Below are 14,816 nucleotides of genomic sequence, written 5' to 3'. Positions count from 1 at the left end.
GTGCAACCATTACACTTCAGTAGGGATGGCTATGAAAATTAAGCTCCTTTTAACTGAATTAGTGACTGAATAGTAAGCGTCTGTATTCAAAAGCTGTTGGATACTGACATCTAAGAAAAATGCGCTAGCGTGCTAGCTGAGGAATTTGAGCTGAGGGGGGAGGCTGAGGACCTAGCCATACGTGTTCGGAGAGACACATTCTCTGAGAGAGAAGGGCAGTTAATCATTACAAAAGGAGAAGAAGCAGGTGACAAGGGACATCTGTACCAGCTACACTGACACTGTGACCCTGAGAAAAAGCTGAGCGGGAGCTTTTAAGCTGAGTGGTAGAAAAAAATTTCTTTTCTTGTTCCAGTAGTCCGATTCTGCCCAAGTTCAAGAAACAGCGATGTTTCTTGTATATGTATTATATATATGATATATATAATACATATACACATACGTGTGTGTGCATATATATATATATATATATATAAAATAAATATATATAACTCCTAAATAAATTTTATGGTGCAGAAGATTACTGCCAGAGCTTTGCTCTTGTTGTGTTAAAAAAAAAAAAAAAAAAAAAAAAAAAGCCTTGCAGGACCCTAGATTTTCCCTGTTTAGGTTAAAAGAGGTGTCATAGTATAGTGAGTTGAGAAATGTTATCTTCAGTGGGTATCTAGATCTGCTATAATTAGATATTACAACTGATTCAGATCTGCTGGTGTCACATATGTAATTCTGGCATTTTGCTGCCTCACACTTACATGCAGAGTGTGTACAAAAGACTTCATGCATTCCTTTACTTGAAAAATGTAAATCATGTTTTCTGGAAATCTGAATCTATCCAGTACGTTGCAGATCCAGACTTTGAAAAGTGCCTCAAATGAAATCTGTTTTTTCAGTTTTCTTTTTCATGGTCCAGATGCATGTGGGACCAGTAAAATTAGTGTATATTATAACAATGCATTGCAAGAGTAACATACCCTGGAAATATCTACTACTTTACTGTTGTTTCTGGCCATTTGTAGTTCGTACTCTGTTGCATGCTGCTGCTTCCTAAACAATTAAGACATAGCAGAAATTAGAAATACCTGTTTTTCTGTGCTACCAAAAAAAAATCTTTCAAGACTTATTCGCATTATATGCATGTCAGAAAACGAATGGCTAGAATCTGACAAAAGTTGTACCAATCAAGTCCCCAATGATATGTCTCATAAAAACTCATGAGCTTGCACATGGATGTTTGGACATTTACGTATCTATATAAATAATACTCTTTTTCACTGTGGAATAAAGTTGTTCCTCTGAGACTTACTTGGAAATGTCCACAGGTGAACACATTTCTTACTCGATAGTAATCTTTTATTTTGTGGCAGTTCAAAAGGAGTGTGGAGAAAAGAGTATTTAATAATTATTCTCAGTCCCTACCATAAATTATAAGATGAAAGTTGACATTTCAGTGCTTCCATATCTGTCTTCCGTATAGTTAAATGATGTTTTTTAACTTGTCATTCGGCATGATGATAGGAGGCTTGCAGAGAATTATCAGGATATCTTTGCCCTGGAACTCCAATTTGTTTCCTAAAATTTTCTACACATTAGATATTTTGAATGAAGATGCTTTATTTTGCTTGAATTCCAAAATTCTTTATCTTCTACTTTTTTGAAAAGGTTTTGGCTGCCTTAATAGTAACTGTTCTTCCACTTCATGGGTTTCCTTGAAATCCTTACGGCAAAGAGTTCTGTCATGGTCTTAATGGTCATAAGTGGCCTATTGCGAGGTACTTCCTTGGAATTTTGTGCTTTGGAGAGTTGTGCTTGGCTGAAGTGTTTATTATGATAACCCAAAGCAGGTCATCAGCTAAAAGAGCATACCCCTTACCAATACAGATGGTGATTCACGTAATAAATAGAGCCAGGAAGCTGCAAGAATATTGTAGAAATATCTGCTTCTCAAATGTTGTTAATGGCAGCTTGATTTTCTGCTCTGTGCTTTCTCTTCCAAAATAAATAAATGCAACAGAAAATTAGTGATAACCCACAAGAAAGCATCATTTCTTGAGCCATTTTTGTGTCACGTAGATGAGAGCAACCACCAGCATTCTTTATCAATACCCACTGGATGCAGTGTTGATGTGTAATTTGCCTTTCTTTCCATATTGAATATTTCCTATGCAAAGGCATGAAAAAGGATTAAACACATAACTACTTATACCACTGCGAGGCTTGAATGAGAGGTGTACTTGCTATGTCCATCTGAATATATATACATGTTTTTATGAAATTTAGTATATCAGTCATTTAAGGGTGCAGGTAAATTTCCATTATGATCATGATTCAGGGTCCCATTCTAAAATTTGTGGGTTTCAAATTTTTAGTTAAGGTCAGGCTCTATCATCAGGCATCTATAACAGTAGTTAATACTGTATCTGCTTAACGTATGAAGTCAACTAGATGTATTACAACAAGTTGTATATGATATTAAATTTTAAGCACTTCTGAACAAAAGTCTTTTGTTTTTCTGTTTGTCACACCTTTGTCCTCCTCAATGATTAGAGCTGTTACGTGCTCTGATAGTAAAGACTATATAAGTTAAATTTATGAAATGCTATGATAATGTGGCTTCTATGTTTCTGTTGCATAATGCACTTTAAGATAAATAGGTATATGAGCTTAAAAGCTTAACTTTCTCCAGGAGACTGGTGTGTCAAATTGAACTGGTAAAAGCTTATTGTAGTAGGCATGGAGGAACAATACCTGTGCTATAGGTGAAACTCTTAGGCTAGTGTGTATGTCTTTCTGTATTACAGTTACTGTATTTTGAGCCGTACTTAGCGTGTTAAAATTCCAAAGCAGTTCAAAGACAGCAGCAAGTTTTCTTTTACTGTTCCTGCTGTAGTGGGTAGTGATCTCAATTTACAGAAGAAACTAGAGTAAATATGATGGCGGACCAGCTGAAACCTTTAGAGTCACGAAGGAGAATAGTAATTCAGGCTAGGCTGTAAACCACATGCCTAGGACCTACCAATGGTTTAAGGGTAGCAGATGGGAGAGAGCTCTGGAATTCTCCTGCTGAATGCAACAGATCAATCTTCCCATTTCCTTGGGATCTAATTTCTTCTTTTMTTTTATTTTATTTTATTTTTTTGGTTATTTAATTCTGAACTGCCCTTGTGCTTTGACTATTCTGTTGCAAGACTGGTTTTAATATGTTGCAGATTTTTGGGGGGCAGAATCTAAACTCATTGTGGCTTGTGTTTATGGAGATACTTCCAAACTGCTGACAGTTTAGTATTCTGTAATATGGTTGATCTCATGATTGATTCGATGAAGATCACCAGAGAAGGGAGAGCTATAAAAATACGTCTCTCTTGATGTACTTGATGTACATTAGTCTGGAGTTTAGCATTAGCTTGTTACAGAGATGTTGAGTTTGTGGAAGGTAACTGCGTGTCATTTGCTTGCTGGTTGGGAGGAGGGTGACRGAGTGCAGCTTCCTCCTGTTTGTAGAATGTGTGTACCACAATTTGAAGTAAGGGCCGCTGCTGGATCTTAAGGAGACTTTTCTCTTTGCTACTCATTCAGTCTATGCCTTAGTAACTGAATTTGCCAGCAAGTGAGTGTCTTCTTGTATATATTCATTTGACTTTGAGAGGAAGGAAGAATGCRTGTGGTTTGCTCCAAGTCCTGGGTTGCAACTTCTAACTCATTTCAGGTAGAGCTGCAGAACTTGTTTGTTGTTTACCTCATGTTTAAGTGAATGCAGTTTTTATTATACCATATAGTTATTTACTAATATTGTACATTTTTTTTATTTACCATATTGACCGTAGAAGTCCAAGGACACAGCTGTTCAAGTAAGCATTTTTTTTCTCGTAGTCTAATGAATTTTTAATTTGACGTGACTGCTACTCAACAGGAGATGGAGTTAGGTGCGCTTAGCTTAAGCAGTATGTTTTTAGCCGGGGAAAAGACTGCTGATATTGAGAACAGATTTCATTGGGAATCAAACCTCCTACATCTACAGGAGGTTTGGTTGTCGTCATCTTTTCCATATACTGAAGTATGCTTTTGATGCTTTAGCTCATACATTTACAGTGTGAAAGACCTGTACAAACTCATACTTGTCTGATGGCTGTCATACCTGCTAAAAACATTTAAGCTTTTACTTAGAGACTTTGATAGTCTAGTGGAGATGTGAGAAAAATCTGTTTCCTCATACAGCTGTCACACTAGTGGTGTAATAGCAGGGTTTCAGTGAGATTAATCTGTTTTCCGAAATTTTGCTGTATGTGGGATTCCTTGCTTTGATTGTCATGCGTGCTGTCAACTTTGTTTACATCATACTGTGGATTATATTTGATGAGATGTATAGGCACTCTTTTGATTGTCTGGCATGCATGCAAATGGTGGTTGTTGCACTGCGGGAACAAGGGACTTAGGGCTCCATGCTGCATAAGCCATCTCAGTACATGATTGTGTCACATGCTGTGATCAGACAACTTTCTTTCCCTGTAGTTTGGTGTTGCATCTGTCTCTGGAATTTATCTTGGAACAGAGTAACTGCTTCCTGGCAAAGATGACAAGTAAAATCTCTAGCAATTGATGTGTTCCCATGCCCTCAGGATAATATTCCAGCCAATGGTTATTTCATGCCCATTGAGAACCAAATCTGTACAGCTCTTTTTTCCTATCTGCCTAGCAAGGCTGGCTAGTTCTATTTGTGGCTCAAGATAAGAACTAATAAAGGAGCAAAGAGCTGAAAATGGTGGTGCTTATCCTGCAGAAGGTGAGCTCTTTCCCTTGATAGGCAAAGAATCTCAGGCAGTCAGCAGCTGATTGCAAGCTGCAGTTAAGGAGAGAATGGTAGATGGATGGGGAGCAGGGTGGAAGAGGGGGAGCTAAAAACCTTTAGGAGTGCAATGCCGGTAGCACTCTTTAAAGCAGTTGTTTTGTTCTGTTCTATAACAAAAATCACTTGCCTTGCTAAGGCATTACACCATCTTGGGTTACATATACAAGTTTAAATGGATTTTGCTTTGTCTCATTATTCATTAATCTCCATTTTCAATAAATTGATTTTAGATTTTTGTTTCTATTACACTAAAAGTATGCAGATCTTACTGTACCAAATTATTGGTGGTCACCTGGTAAGGGAAGAAGCAGGCTGAGTGAAAGGAGGGTTAGATGAGGTGGCTGGAAGGAGAAGACACTGAGCTGGAGACATCTTTGTTTTACTTTTTGTCTTTAATAATCACTAACAATAACAAGAATGAATGAACGGTTTATAAAGAAGTAAAGATTTGTTCTTGTAAACATTCATGCATGTGAATAACTTTTCTGGAAGGGCTAACACTGGGTCTGTTACATATGTAAATGTGTGTGGGATCAGGCCCTTAATTATGATATGCTGTAGCAGAGATTTTAGTATCTCAGTTTAGATGATGATCTAATAGTGATCTGTTATCAATGGTAATCTTCTATCATTGTTAGTTGATTACAATTCATTTTACCCTATTGCAGGTGGTAGGAGAGGAAACTTTGATGCTAGTAAATTACTATAGTAAGACTTAGCAATAAAGCAGCCTGTGATTCACCTGTTGGATTAGAGGGGAATGCTGGTTTCAGTACATGGAGTATTGCTTAACTGAACAAGCTTTAAGCTTTGCTCATAACAAGGTAAAAGTTTACATAGCTTGTTTCTAGTATCTGTAGAGATATGCTGCATTATCTTAGCAAGGTAAGGTAATATGTGTGATAACAGCGTTTAAAATAGTGGACATCCTTTATGGTATGTTTAGGTTCCAGGCACATGCCTGTTTCAATTATATTATTACTTTTGTAATGCTACATCATCTGTACTTCAAAGGGCTTGACTGAGTGGGAAGAAGAATTCCTAAATTTAGATCTTGGGATGCATTGTAATCTTTGACTTTGAAATGAATCTTCCTCCCTTCAAGGATTGGGAAGAAGTTAAGGTCATGTAAGCAGACACTGTATCAGCTGACTGGAATGTGTTTTAAATCATTAGTTCTTTGACCTTTGATCTGCTCAGATTCCTTCAGTGGTRACAGGGGAAGGCTGCAAACCAGCTACTGGGTATTTTGTGTTATTAATAGCTCAGTATCATCGGATCAAAAGTTTAAATATGAGGACACTCTTGTAGCAGGTTTCCAGTGCACTATTTAAAAATTATTGCTTTTCAAGTAATATTTCTGAAACTTTGCCTGTGAACAAGGTAATGTATCTAGTGTGTCGCTTCCCGAATGCCAGGAAATCCTATAGGGCCTCCTGATGACCTGAATGACTGAATTAAAGTATCTTCTGTATATAAAAATTCTCCGGGTTTGTAATTATCTTAAAAATAAGGTGGTTGCATTTGCCAGCTTTTCAGTTAGGTTATTAAACCTACCTTTAGCATTATTAAGTTACTTGATTTTTCTTAAGTTTTTGTGTTTTTGTATACAAAAGTGTATTTCTAGTCCTTGAAATACAAAACATGGGAAGATATAAGCCTGAAATGCTTTAACACCAGAATACAAATTAAAAGGGCAGAAATGTTATAATATCCTGGTGTGGAYGATTATGACTTTTGGAATCTAACTTGTGATCATGAAGGATGACAACTCTACATCCTTCATCAAGCGTAGAAAGTCCCACAGGAGAGAATAAGGAAGAGAAACTTAAAGCTTTTAGCATGAAGTTTAAAGAGGAGAAGTACTTGTTGCTGAGAACATTAGTGCATAAAGCAGCAAGATCTGAAGAAGTGAAAGGTACGCACTATCTGTACACACTAGGAGACTAACGAGGGACAGAGAAAACGAGTTTAAGGACAAGAAATCAGTTTTGGGAAGAGTAGGGAAAATCTGTGAAGAAATGATATTTTTGCTATTCCTAGGAAGCCAATGTAAATTGGAGGTGAAGAGTTCTCCTGTGGCAGGAAATGTCATTCACATGTGAATTCAAGTATTCAAGTAGCATGATACGAAAATCTCAGTTGCAGCTGTAAGAGTAGCTGCTCTTTCCATGTTTTGTATCTTAGCAGCTATTCTTGAAGCCTGTTTATTTTCTTGAAGTGATTCTTGATGGTATTTCACTTCAGGTTCGGGGAAGGGCATGGGAATTTTGCTTTAAGGTAGCCTGGTTTCTTGCAAAATATTCATGGAGAAGCTTTACCACCCTAATAGGCTGTCCTCATGGGAGTCTTCAACTGATGATTTACTGGAGGATCTAGACTGCGCAGCACAAGCAATTGGGAGGTTTCTGGAGTGCATTGATGACAACTTTCTAACAGGTGATTAAGGAACCAACAAGATGCTCTGCTGGACCTCATACTTACCAACAAGGAAGGACTGACAGAGCATGTGAAGGTTGGGGGCAGCATTGKCTGCAGTGACCATCAGGTGGTGGAGTTTCAGATTCTACAAGGAGGAAGCAGGGCAAAAAGCAGGATCGTAACCCTGGATGTCAGGAGAGCAGACTTTGTCTTCAAGAATTTGTTCTGAAGAATCCCATGGGATACAGCCCTGGGGAGGAGTCCGAGAGATGTGGTTGATATTCAAGTATTGTTTCCTCCAAGCTCAGGGAGGGTCCATTCCAACAAGCAGGAATTCCAGCAAAGGCAGCAGGCAACCTGGAAGGATGAACGAATTGGTCCTGACAGAATACAAGTATGAGAAGAAAGTATACAAGAGGTGAAAGCAGGCACAGGTGATCCAGGAGGAATGCAGAGACACTGCCTGAGCATGCAGGGATGGGGCTAGGGCCAAAGACCATCTCGAGCTCAGTCTGGTGACGGACGTGAAGGGCAGCAAGAAAGACTTTTACAAGTACGTAAGCAGTGAAARAAAGACTGGGAAAATGTGGGCCTACTGCTGAATAGGGCAGGAGCCCTGGTGACAAAGGACACTGAAAAGGCTGAAGAAAAGGCCTTCTTTGCCTCCAGTCAGAGGCCAGCCATTAGTGGCGTACTCCTAGGGTTGATGTGGAGTCCAATACTGTTGAACCACTTCATTAATAACCTGAATGATGGGACTGAGTACACCCTCAGCAAATTTGCAGATGATATAAAACCAGGACAAATAGCTGATACACCAGATGGTTGCACCACCATTCAGAGGGACCTCAGCAGGCTGGAGAAGTGGTCAGAGAGGAATGTTGTGAAGTGCAGCAAAGGGAAGGGCCAAGTCCTGCAGCTAGTGAGGAATAAACCCATGCACCAGTGTGTGTTGGGGGTTGACCATCTGGAAGTCAGCTTTGGGGAAAAGGTCCTTTGAATATGAACCAGCACTGTAGCCTTACAGCATAGAATGCCAGTGGCATCCTGGATTGCTTTAGGAGAGTTGCCAGCAGGTCGAGGGAGGTGATCCTTCTCCTTTACTCAGTACTTGTGAGACCATATCTGGAGCACTTGGTCCAATTTTGGGCTCCACAATACAAGAAAGATGTGAAGCGAGTCCAGCAAAGGGTCACAAAGATAATTAAGTGACTGGAGCATCTCCCCTGTGAGGAGAAGCTGAGAGCACTGACTTCTCTTCAGCCATAGAAGAGAAGATTTGCTGGGGCTCTTACCCATGTCTATAAATATCTGATGGGAGGGAGTATACAAGACAGAGCCAGGCTCTTTTCAGTGGTGCCCAGTGACAGAACAGGAGAGAATAGGTACCAACTGAAACACAGGAAATTCCACTTAAACATAAGAAAACACTTCTTCACTGGAGAGAGGGGAGAGGGATTTGAAGACTGGAATAGGTTGCTCAGAAAGGTTATGGAGTCTCCATCCTCAGAAATATTCAAAACCCAACTGGACACAGTCCTGGGAAGCCTGACCCTGCTTGGGCAGAGGGTTAGACCTGATGATCTGCAAAACCTCTTCCAAGCTTAGCAAACCTGTGATTCTGTGATCATAACCCAGAAATAGAAGGGAGGGCTCTTTCTCCTTAGTGGCTGCAGCTTCTGGGTGGCAGTGGGCTGTTTCAGGGGTTCAGCAGATCTTAAATAGGATCCAACACATTGGCAGTGAAATTAGACTGAAAACCAGATCCATAAGCTGAAACCAGACCCACAGTTCTGCCTCGCATTATTCTCCTGTCCTCCAGCTCCTGTCATCTCCTGCCCTTCTCTGAGCTGTTTTCAACAGTGATGTCTATTTTGTTTGGGTTGTGTTATTTCCCTTTCCCTTTTTCCCAAGTGATTCTTTCCAGTATATTTCTGGAGAAAACACCAAATTGTTAATTTTACTCTCTTTAGATGTAGACATGAGAAAAATCCCATGGAGTTTCATCCCATTCTGAAGGGAATCCTTGTGTTGCTCTTTGGGATTTAAAGCTGTTGATGGTAATTGGTTGATACTGATCTTGGTTAGGGTGGGCCTGATGTTTCTTTCAGTGACCAACATTTGACAGGAAATGGAATTAATTGCACTGCGTGGCTGATATTAATGAATGTTGATAGATGCCATATCAGATTTTAGTAAACTACTGATCCCTTTGAAAGCAGAAGGCCAACAGGATGCTCTACAGGTGCTTGATGAGTGAGGCACAGTATCCTTATGAGAATACAGAAATTTACTTGGGTTTGTTTTCTCAATCAATTTTGTTCAGATTCTTATTAAAAACACAGTGTGCAGAGTATGTCATTTAGACAGCGCTTTTTGATGAGACAGAATCTTCCATAGCAATGACAAAGTGTTAAGAATCCTTATAGTGGAGTAGATTTTTCTAGGTTGTGWATTTTATATTATATATTAACTAAAAATTTCTTACTTTCAGGGTGTGCCAAAGAATGAAAAAGATGGAAAAGAACAATGTTTAAATTGCCCTGGCTTTCAGTGGTTTTTGCAAGAAATATTACTTGATGTATTTTAGAATTCTTGACAGGTCAGAACAGGCAAAATATTTGTCTTCTGTTGCCAAGTACTTCATCTCACTTTCTAGCAGCCCTACCCACAGGTGTCTTGAGTCCTCTAAATGAGTTATGTAGAAATCTGTGAGAAGGAGCAGCAGTCTTGCAGTGAGAAAAGAAATGTTTGGGAGAGAGTCAGTCTCTGAAGTAATAAATCAGTGTGTAAGTTCAAACAGATTAGGGGACATCTGTGTAAAAAAAACTATTTGAAAACATTGAGAACGTGGAATGTTAACGTCTATAAGTGCATAATGCATTTGGGATCTTCAGATGCATTCCTATTAGAGTGCACTGCAGAAACCCAGTACAGAGATCGCTACAGTTGTCCATGCCTTTGTCTGTATTGAAAAGAAAATAAATGTAGTACTGGTCTCTAAATTATCTGTCCCAAGTTTACTTTCTAGTAAAATGTGCAAAACCAATTGATAATTATATGTGATAACATGAACTTCTGTAATGAATTTTGTCTTTGTGAATTTGATAGAAACACATTTATTATCTCTAGAAATAATTGCAATTGTAAGTATAGGAATATGTTATATCAATAGGATAGATCTGAGTCTGTGCAGAATGAAATGCAAAATACAACCTCATAGAATCATAGAATGGTGAGGTTGAAAGGGACCTCTGGAGATCATCTAGTCCAACCCTCAGCGTAGCCCGTATGGGGACTGAACCCGCAACCTTGGCATTAGCAGCACCATGGTCTTAACCAACTGAGCTAAACCTTATCCCCGTATTTCTTCATTTAAAAAATACTCTGCATGTGCACATTATGTGCTGTTTTTAAAGAGGGACTTATCTAGAAAGTTAACACAGTGTGAATAAATCTGCATTTAGCATCACAGTAACTAAGAAGCATATTCTGACATTAGGGTCTCATCCAAATTCAGTTTTCTGATAGCTACTCAGTGGTATTTCTTTTTTCTTGTGACTTTAGATTTAGTATGTGTGCCCTCCAAGAAGAAAAGGTTGTACTTGTAAGCAAAATGTCTGTATTATTGGACATGTTAGATTGTGTTATGAATCAAATACTGCAGAATTTATCCAAGATATTTCACCTTTTCTTATGGCAAGAAATAACAAAATGTTTTGCTTTGTGTTTTAAAGGATTGCAGTTAGGTTTGGCTTTGCATTCAGCTTGATTTAAGTAATCATTTGATCACAAGCAGGTATAATTTAGTAAGATTAGGTCTGTCTAACGTGGAAGTCCAAAATTCTCTGTAATGATCTTTTCCTTTTAGTGCTTTCTGCCATAGAGTTCATTGTATTGTCTTAAAAGTTTCCCTTATTTTTTTTAATTGAAAAATACTGAAAATTACAGCATTTTCCAGCCATTTTATGTAGGTTTCTAAACTTACATTATTAGTTGAAATGAAAGTTAGTTGTTTCTTCAGAAAATAATAGATTTTCTGACTCTACCTGTATCTTTGGGTTCTTAAATCTTTAGGGTCTTAAGAGTAATGAGTCATGAAATGACATGAATCTAATCTTTCCATTTTCTTCATGCACCTACTGTGAGTATTTTAAATGTCATTGACTTCAGTACTCTTAATTTGTGTGTCTGTRTTTAACATGCCAGATCACTGCTAACGATGCTGAGTACATGGAACAGTATACTTGCTTGTCAAGCCTGAAGGGCCTCTGTCAGTGTCTCCTTCATTTTCATGGCTTGTTTCATAAGTTTAGGAATGAGGTAGATTTCTTCTTGTTCTATTCTTCTTGCATCCKTGGCTTCCTTATTTATAATCTTGTTTAGAGAGACCTCTCATCTAGATAATTACAGCCAAGCTATCCCAGGCTAAACTTTGACATTTTTCCACTGACTGCATTCTCTTCAAGGTTCATTTCCCACAGACCCATAAATGACTTTGATCTCCAGCCAGTGCTTAGTTTAATGTGAAAGGTGTTTTAAATGGTTGAGTGATTCTCGCCATTGTTCCCATCCTAGTGCACAAAACATTAATATTTCATTATCTGAGAAAGTGTCACATTGTTATATTATACATGGCTGTTGTTCGCTTGCTGTTGAGCTCACGTACCAGCTATTCTCTGTTAGATTACCAGAAAGCCTGAAATACATGCATGTCAGACTCGGACAGAAAAGTTTCCTCTGTGTGTATTATGTCATTTGAAATACTGTATCTTCAGCGTTAAGGAGAAAACCAAAGAAAACTCCCTGAGTAGGAACAAAGACAGCATCACAGTTTTGATTGGGCAGCTGATGAAATTAAAAATTGGAGCTCATCTGAAACTCAGTCATCACTAATGGTTTCAGTTGAGTGAATATTTGCATTAAATGTTTGGGGGTTTCATGTAAGTAACTGAGCAGAGAATTATTTCTGTCATAATAGCAGTTGGCTCAAACTAGTTGTGTAGGCAGGATGTCTGGAAGGAAGGGTCAAGATTTTTCAAGGGAAGAGGAGAAGGGCCTGGATCGAAGCTGAGGGATGCTGGTCTAGCGGATCATAGACCAAGTTAGGGGGGAAGAGGGAAATGCAATCTCATCTTTTGCTCAGGAGGTATCTTAGATAATGAATCTTTCATCTTACTCCCCTGGCAACTGTCTTTAGTACTAATTGATCCTGAGACTGCTAGTCTCTGCAGGGATCACCCAGAACTAAGGTTTCTGGAGACTAGACTTCCCTATCCTTTACACAACATTATGTCATGCTTGAGGATATTCCTAGGCCGTGTGGGGAGGTCAGCGTGTTGTGCCTCCCTTTTTGGAAAAGGAAAGGTATCTGTGGCCAGGCTCTTCAGACAGTACTCAGCTACCTCACTGGAGCTGCAATCTCTCTGCTGCTTTACTCCCAAACCTCTAAACTGACTCTTTTGTCTGAACCCTCACCTGGATCTCTGGTGTGAAGAACTCTGGTTATTAATGATGTATACTGCATTCGGCAGCTGTCAAGAAGTGTGAAGAAGCTATTCCAGCAAACAAACCTCTGGGCCTTCAGTTTGTCCTTTAAGGAAGGAAAGGATGGAAGAAACTGTCACGAGTTCTAGATTCTATCACACACCTTGTTGGGGTTAATTTTGGGAAAAAAGCATAACCAATGACCTCAATCACAATATCTTGTAGAACAAAATACAAGAAACTGAGCTGTACTGCAAGAGCAGATGACTGTATTTTTGGCACAAAAGAAATGAATGAGAATAAGCTATGGAATGAAATAAGAGACTGGTCAAAGTTTTCAAATATCTGAGTTATACTCGGGCAGGAAAACATCTCTGGCCTTGATCTCATTGTTTACAGTTTTTAATCATTTTTAAGTAACTGCAAGTATGTAAGTTAGAAATTAATGGTATGTCAAATAGAATATACAAAATAGAAAACCAAAAGAAGGCACAGTTCAGTTCAATAGAAGTTATAATTTATAAGAAATCACAAATAAGTACTGGGAAGGAGATAATGTGAAAGCTATAAAGAAAATAAACAAAAATTAGAGAAATTTCACAGCATCATAGAGCATACAGTGTACGGGACACTGAGATTCCAGAACTATTGGGAATGCTGGTCACGGTTTCAAATAGCTTGGATCAAAATCCATCTATCATCTCTATATGATGAAGGAAAATGTACAGATGCAGGAATGTGAGAAACAGAGCAATCGTGATCTCTGTTACAGAGAGTCTTTTTTTCTGAAATACTGTTTTTTTTTCTTTTTCTTTTTTTTTTTTTTCCTAAAAAGTGGTTTGCAATTTCTTAATAGTGCCTGGCAATCTTCTAATAATTGCAATACTGCAGCATGTCTTTTAAGATTCACCATCTTCCTCTGGTCTCCTGTTGCTTCTTACTTTGATATACATTCATTCCTTCAATAACTCAAGGAAGAGGAGGTTACGCCATCAAGAAAAATGCTGATAAGAGGAGTGAAAGACAGGGAAAAAATTAGTTCATTTGAACTAATATCTGAAATAGTAGAAACTTTAAACTTTAATAAAAATTTCATTAGTACAGAATTTGTTAAGCACTCTCTTAGGGGAAAATAAATACATTTTTCTGTGCATTTGTATAGATATAAATGATAAACTGATACAATGCCAAGTTCCTTTTTGCATTCAAACAACAAATCCATTATGTCATAAGAATTAAAACATGTATAAACTTTTCCCTGCCTGAGAACAGCAATGTTATTTTATGAAGCATAGAAATTTAAGAAGGGAACAAATTCCCAAATGGAAATTGCATTTGCACTTTGTTTAATGCATGATGACAAAGGATCATTAGAGTTCTTAATGAATAGCATTCATTTCTATAGATTGAGAGCTCATGTGCATACAGTCTGCTTGTGTGGTTTTGTTTCTTTAGTTTTTAAGCAACTTTTACTTACCATGAATACAGAGTTATTTCACTAAGGGCCTACTTTTTCAAATCTCACTGATAATAACCCTTTGGAAATCCCACATCATGATGAGTTAGGATCAAACTATATTTCKGTTCGCTTTTAAAAATTCTGATCTTATTTTCCCCATCTCTGTTAAAGCCTGGAAGCAACTCAGCTACTCACTGAACTCAATTTAAAAACGATTGTGGTCTCTTGGAGACTGCAGACAATTGGATTGCTCTTGAGCAGCTACATTTTGTCTTAATAGTTCAGGCTTGCATATACAGACCTTGTGACTTTGAAAGCAGGCAGCAGCACTGACTGATAATATTTCCAATCCTTTTGTGCTCCAAGTATGTATAAGAACAGCTCCATTGTAGCTCAAGAGAGAAAAAGGTTGTAGGTCGTTGCTCTCCATACAGTGAGAAGCAGGACTGTATTTCAGCTCATTGCATTCACAAGAGAGGCGGGATCCTGTGTTTGGAATGTGTAATCCTTTGAGATACAAATTCTGAGGCAAAGGCTGTTTTCTTCCAGAAGCCTTTTTTTAGCTAATTTTTTTGTCGCTATACTATTTTTGTCACTATATGTTCA

General features: G+C 38.3%; 1 protein-coding gene across 9 annotated transcripts in view; it reads left to right on the top strand.

Annotated features, from left to right (window-relative positions):
• The window catches only part of ABLIM1 (actin binding LIM protein 1), a 158,739-nt gene that overhangs the window by 45,038 nt on the left and 98,885 nt on the right, over positions 1 to 14,816 (top strand). The window lies entirely within an intron of this gene.

The sequence above is a fragment of the Rhea americana genome, unplaced genomic scaffold (genome assembly GCF_003343005.1).
Source record: "Rhea americana isolate MKP2758 unplaced genomic scaffold, rheAme1 scaffold_57, whole genome shotgun sequence".
In the NCBI taxonomy this organism is placed as follows: Eukaryota; Metazoa; Chordata; class Aves; order Rheiformes; family Rheidae; genus Rhea; species Rhea americana.
Note: the sequence above shows the minus strand (reverse complement) of the source record. Positions and strands in the feature narration are given on the sequence as shown.